Genomic DNA, 6,322 nt, shown 5'->3' on the forward strand with positions numbered 1-6,322 from the left:
TCCCTTTATCTATCCTACTTGTAATGTCCTCAAAGAATTCCAACAGGTTCTTCAGGCAGGATTTTTCCTGAAGGAAACCATGCTGTCTTTGTACTATCTTGTCCTTTGTCACCAAGTACTCCATCACCTCATTCTTTACAATTGACTCTAACATCTTCCCAAACACTGAGGTCAGGCTAACTGGTCTATAATTACCTTTCTGCTGCCTTCCTCCTTTCTTAAAGAGTGGAGTGACATTTGCAATTTTCCAGTCCTCTGGTGCCATGCCAGAGTCCAATCTCAAATGCTACCTTCTGCATTCAGAACCCTAGGGTGCAGTTCCTCTGGTCTGGGTGACTTATATACCTTAGGTCTTTCCCTTGAGGAAACCATGCTGACTACAGACTATTTTATCATGTGCCTCCAAGTATCCTGAGACCTCATCGTTAATAATTGACTCCAACATCTTCCCAACCACGGAGGTCAGTCTAACTGGCCTATAATTTCCTTTCTTCTACCTCTCTCCATTCTTGAAGAGTGGTGTGACATTTGCAATTTCCAGTCTTCCAGAACTATTCCAGAATTCAGTGATTCCTGAAAGATCATCAGTAATGCCTCCACGATCTCTTCAGCCACATCTGTCAGAACTCTGGTTCAGGTGACTTATCTACCTTCAGATTTTTCAGTTTCCCAAGACCCTTCTCTCTAGTTATGGTCACTTCACAGACTTTATGATTCCTGACACCTGGAACTTCCACCATACTGTTACTGTCTTCCACAGTGAAGACCGATATAAAATACTTATTCAGTTCATCCGCCATTTCCCTGTCCCCCACTACTACTTCACCAGCATCATTTTCCAGCGGTCTGCTATCCACTCTCACCTCTCTTTTACACTTTATGTATCTGAAGAAACTTTTGGTATCTTCTTTAATATTATTAGCTAGCTTAATTTTGTATTCCGTTTTTACCTTAATGATTTTTTTAGTTGCCTTCTGTTGGTTTTTAAAAGCTTCTCAGTCCTCTAACATCCCACTAATTTTTGTTCTATTATATGCCCTCGCTTTGACTTTTTTGTTGGCTTTGACTTCTGGTTGTGTCATCTTTCCTTTTTGGGATCCCTCTTTAGGAAGTATGTACCCTGCACCTTCCAAATTGCTTCCAGAAATTCCAACCATTGCTGCTCTGCAATCATCCCTGCCAGTGTCCTTTTTCAATCAATTCTGGCCACCTCCTCGCTCATGCCTCTGTAATTCTCATTACTCCACTGTAATACTGATACATCTGACATTAGCTTCTCCTTCTCAATTTCAGGGTGAATTTGATCTCTTCCTATAGATGCTGCCTGGCCTGCTGCATTCCACCAGCATTTTGTGCGTGTTGCTTGATCATATTATGATCACTTCCCTGAAGGATTCTTTTACCTGAAGGTCTCTAATCAATTCTGCTTCATTGCACAACATCTAATCCAGAATCGCTGATCCTCTGTTGACTTCAACCACAAGCTGCTCTAAAAAGCCATCTGATAGGCACTCTAGAAATCCCCTCTCCTGGAATCCAGCACCATCCTGATTTTCCCAGTCTACTTGCATATTGAAGTCTCCCATGACTATTGTAATATCTCCAGGCTATCTTGAACAAGAAAAAGGCTGTTCATTGTCTGAGGTTGGGAAGTGGAACTGCAATGCCTTGTGGCTGGGAATGGGCTAGCCCTCTTCGACCTCTTGAGGTAGTCCCACTCTTGCTCCACCAGGCAATTATCGAGGCAGATCGATTGATCAGCGCCTCTAAGTCCTCTACCAGCCCTCTCAAGGCAAGGGCATCCTTCAGTTCACCTTGAAGTCCATGGCAGTACAGAGTGGCCAAGGCTGACCAACTACCCTGAGGCACCTTCATGAGATGGTCCAAGGCTCAGTTTGCTCCAGCGGGATGGTGGAACACATTCTGACCTTCACTCCCATTGCTTGGTGGACCAGGCCAGGGATCTCCCACTCAGGAGAGAGATCATGAAGTCCACCTTTCCGCACTCTGTAGGGAACCGGGATGGCTGGAGTTCAAACACCAATGAACACTGAGTGAGGAAGCCGTGGCAAGAACCCGGTTCACCACTGAATCTCTCCGGGCACAGAAGATGAACTGGAATCATCTCACCCGAGAAACTCTGGCTTCCTCCTCACGATACTTGGTACATGGCGACCTGGAGGTCATATATATCCAGGCTCTGCCTAGAATTTTTCTCGCTGTGGCTGGCCACAGCTAACAAGAAGCTCTGATACCCCACCAGGCCCATGTTAGGCTCAATTGTACTGTGACGAGAGACCTCGATGAGGATGGTTAGGACCCAGGTGCTGGAGTATCGAAGATTAGAATCAAGACACGATGCAAGACTGAGAAGAAGACAGGGTTGTAAGCTAATGTTAGACAAGAATCCGAAGTTCACCGAATGTTTGAGCGCTGAACCTCAGTTCAGGTACTCTTTAAATATTAAAATCCTGCGCCATAACATGGCTGCCAATTAGCAAGGTGGGCTTGGATCTTTAAAGGAGCTACGCCAGCTATCCATATTCCAGAGAGTTAGAGAGTCTACATTCTGGAAGCTGGCACGGTCGGGCGTAAGTCATAACATTCTCTTTGCCACTGCATTCATTCACATATGAAGAATGGTGATTGTTAAAGTCCCTCGGAGTTTGACAGATCATCATTCTTCATGTGAAATATTGCTCAAACAAGCAAGGCCATGAATTGGAAAATAGATGGAAAAAATGACGAATGGTTGAGTTACCCATCAAAAACATGTAAATAGCGAGCTCAGAGATCACAAATCAAAAGAGAAATGAAATTTGATTAATTTTATCCATGTCATAAAACAAAAGGCTTTCACATTCCCTCCTGTCATCTTGAATTTTCAAGATCATAATGTCTGCCATGCTAACACAGGCAAATCATTTCAAAAGGTCAAAATACCTCAAAAAATAATTAATAATTAGGAAGCCAAACAAAATCTGATGAGGCATTTTTTATTCATAGATATGTGGGCATTTTGAACAACTGTCTAAAGAAGGTAACTAATAGGCACAATATACATGACCAGAATGTGATTAGAGGCATCATTAGCACAACAGGAAGTTGTTTGGCCTAACAGTTCTAAGCAGACCTTCAGCAGAACAATCTCGTCAGTTCCATCCCTGCCTCTCACTGTAACAATAAACTCCCAAATGTTCTTCAATTCTTTTTAGTGTTCTTTTGTCACTTAATCACTTGTTCATTATGTGTCGTGTTGTATAATACGGGCGATCATGGTCTTTCTATGACCGTGGTTGTTCCTTGCAAATTTTTCTATGGAATTGTCCTGTCGTTGCTTTCTTCTGGCAGTGTCTTTACAAGACAGGTGACCCCAGCCATTATTGGTACTCTTCAGAGATTGTCTGCCTGGTGCCAGTGGTCACATAACCCGGATTTGTGATGTGATTTGACCATCCATCACCTGCTCCCATGGTTTCACATGAGCTTGATTAAAGGAGTGGGAGGCGGCTAAGCAGCTGATACATTTTACCCAAGGGTGACCTGCAGGCTAACAGAGGGAAGTAGCACTTTACACCTTCTTTGGTAGAGACATATCTCCACCCCGTCACTCACTTAGGCTACATCCACACTAGACCGGATAAATCCATAACCGAAGCTTTTTCTCTTCGTTTTCTCCCTCTGTTCACACTGAAACGGCGTTTTCCTCCCCTGAAAATGGAGCTTTTCTAAAACGCCCTCCAGAGTGTTTAAATTTGAAAATGCCGCTTGGGCAAGAGTAGTGTGGACAGGGTAACCGGAGATTTCTAGAAACGCTGTCATGACGTGCCGAAACAGATGGTGGCATTTCATTGTTTTCCTGAACGCAACCCCCCACACACAACCTAACAATTTCAGAACAGACGGCAACGAGACTGAAGCCAGAAGAGTTAGAAATGTACTCACCAAATACTTTGACCCATAACTTACTGAATAAATGAGCATACTCACTTTGCCCTGTTTTCTGTCCTTGCTCGTATGAAGGTGGTTTACCTATTTATGCAAGTACTTCTCTGACAATAGATGTGTAACAGCCTAATGTAACATTGTATGGAAATACAAGACAACATTGATGCAGACATGTTTTATACATTTAACAAGGGGCTTTATTAATGCAGCAGAGTTAGTCAGTTTTTCAATGTTCATCATCAGCCAGGTCGTACTGTCCATGAACTCCCTGTCGGTTGCCTCCGTATGCTCTAGTGTTTGTTATTTTTTAGTTTTAAGTCCTCCTGCGCAAGAGCCAACAGCTGTCCATCATTTGGCAATTTCTTTTTAAGTTTTTCTAGTCTGTAACTGCACAAGCACGCACTTTCACTGCGAGATTCGACACCAAACATGTCGCTTGTTTTCTGTAGATGTGTCCTGCACATGTCCAATAGGAGATTCGCCCAAATACCCGTTTTAATATGGACAGAGGTATTTTCAAAAACTCATGGTGTAGATGCCTATCATTTTTACGCAAATCAGACGTTTTCAAAATTATCCGGTCTAGTGTGGACGTAGCCTCAGACTTGGAGGTGGATGGGGATACACAACTTCGTACAATACACCTAGACATTTCCGGACAATAATGTTGACAGCAATGTGAATCACAGAGCAACTCTTATCACATCATTTGCCCCCCCCCACCCCCCCGTACCATATCCACTAATCATATGTGCTCTGGCTCTATGAAGGGTGGTGTATGGAAGGGCCTGCTGTGTGCTGAATCTCTTAAAAGTTTTTTCATGTATTCAATAGAATAGACATCTGGCCAATATACTGTATCTGTAAGCGATATTCTAGATTGTCAGATGGCAACCAAAACTCCACCCAGATTCCCGGAGATGAAATGAAGAATTCAACAGAAGGCAATATGTTTCTCTGAGGTAAAGTGAGAGTAGGTTTTGTTTTTGTGTCTCATGCCTTTTTCTGCTCTTGAAACCTACAGACAAATTCTACTCAACCAACACACACAAAATGCTGGTGGAACGCAGCAGGCCAGGCAGCATCTATAGGGAGAAGCGCTGTCGACGTTTCGGGCCGAGACCCTTCGTCAGGACTAACGAAAAGGAAAGACAAATTCTACTCTTTTTTTTTAAACCTAGATCTCAAAGCTTTCGTACAGCATGGAAAACCTGAAATGAAAGCAAGTCAAGCTGCACCACCAGTAAACAGGAACATCAATAAAATCCATGGACGCAACACATATTAAGTCTATTTAAAATATATGGTATAAGTCAAATCATTTACCAAATATATAACAATCCCTTCAAATTTCAACTATTCGAACTGAGAAGTGCAAGAACTGAAAAATTAAAACAGGCGATCTCTGGCTGCAGAGATAGGCACAATGTGAAGGGTATTTTTGATAGCCTCGTTGTTACCGCCCTTTGGGAATTGATTTAAATTTATGATCTTGACTTTTTTTTCCTTTTGAGTAAGGAATACATTACCAAAATGTGCAGATGACAAAATAAGACCGCAGTTAAGAAAACTCTAAATAACTTCTGTTGCACATAGCAAATGGAGGCCAAATTACTTTCAATGCAGAGCATTGTAGTGTTAAATAGCTTCAGAGGAAGAATAAGATAAAGGAATATGCATTAGGTGTTAAAGCTTTAAAAAGTAGCAAAGAGCCAGAAAGGCTTAGAGAATCAGCTGCAGACATTTCTAAAAGTAAAAAAAGTCAGTTTTCTGCATTGTTAGAAAAATCAGAAATATTCAGTACTTGCTTTTGTTGACTTGTGACAGAAGGTCAACACGAGATGATGCAAGAAAAGTCAATTAAGAAAATATTAAGAATAAAATGTTTCAATTCTATCAATGAATATGAAAGACAAAAGCTCCTTATATGCACAAAATTGTTCAGATGAGATTAATTGGCAATTTTTATGACTGAAGTATTTTCATAAAGAAAGGAGAGAAATTATTTTCATCATTCAATCATTAATTAGTAACTAGAGGGCATAAGCCAAAGAACCAGCAGTACAATTATCTTTTTTGCCCATGGGGGGTTTCAAGGGTATGGAATCCATTAACTGAAACAGAAGATAGATGATCTATAAAGGTTTGGAAACGGCAAGATGATAAAAGTTTGAAAAATACTCATGAAGTTGGAGCAATGAGGAGTGTGACCCAGTAAATAAATCCCTCAAGTAATTTGGTTCTACATAATGACCAATTGCAACCTTATATATTTTAAGATTCTGTGAAATGATGTGACATAAATATTCTGTTTCCAAACTTCCCTTTCAGGCAGTTGCTCGGCAGGTCATAAAGACTCTGCATGATCACATGC

Source organism: Hemitrygon akajei, chromosome 9 (genome assembly GCF_048418815.1).
Source record: "Hemitrygon akajei chromosome 9, sHemAka1.3, whole genome shotgun sequence".
Taxonomy (NCBI): domain Eukaryota; kingdom Metazoa; phylum Chordata; class Chondrichthyes; order Myliobatiformes; family Dasyatidae; genus Hemitrygon; species Hemitrygon akajei.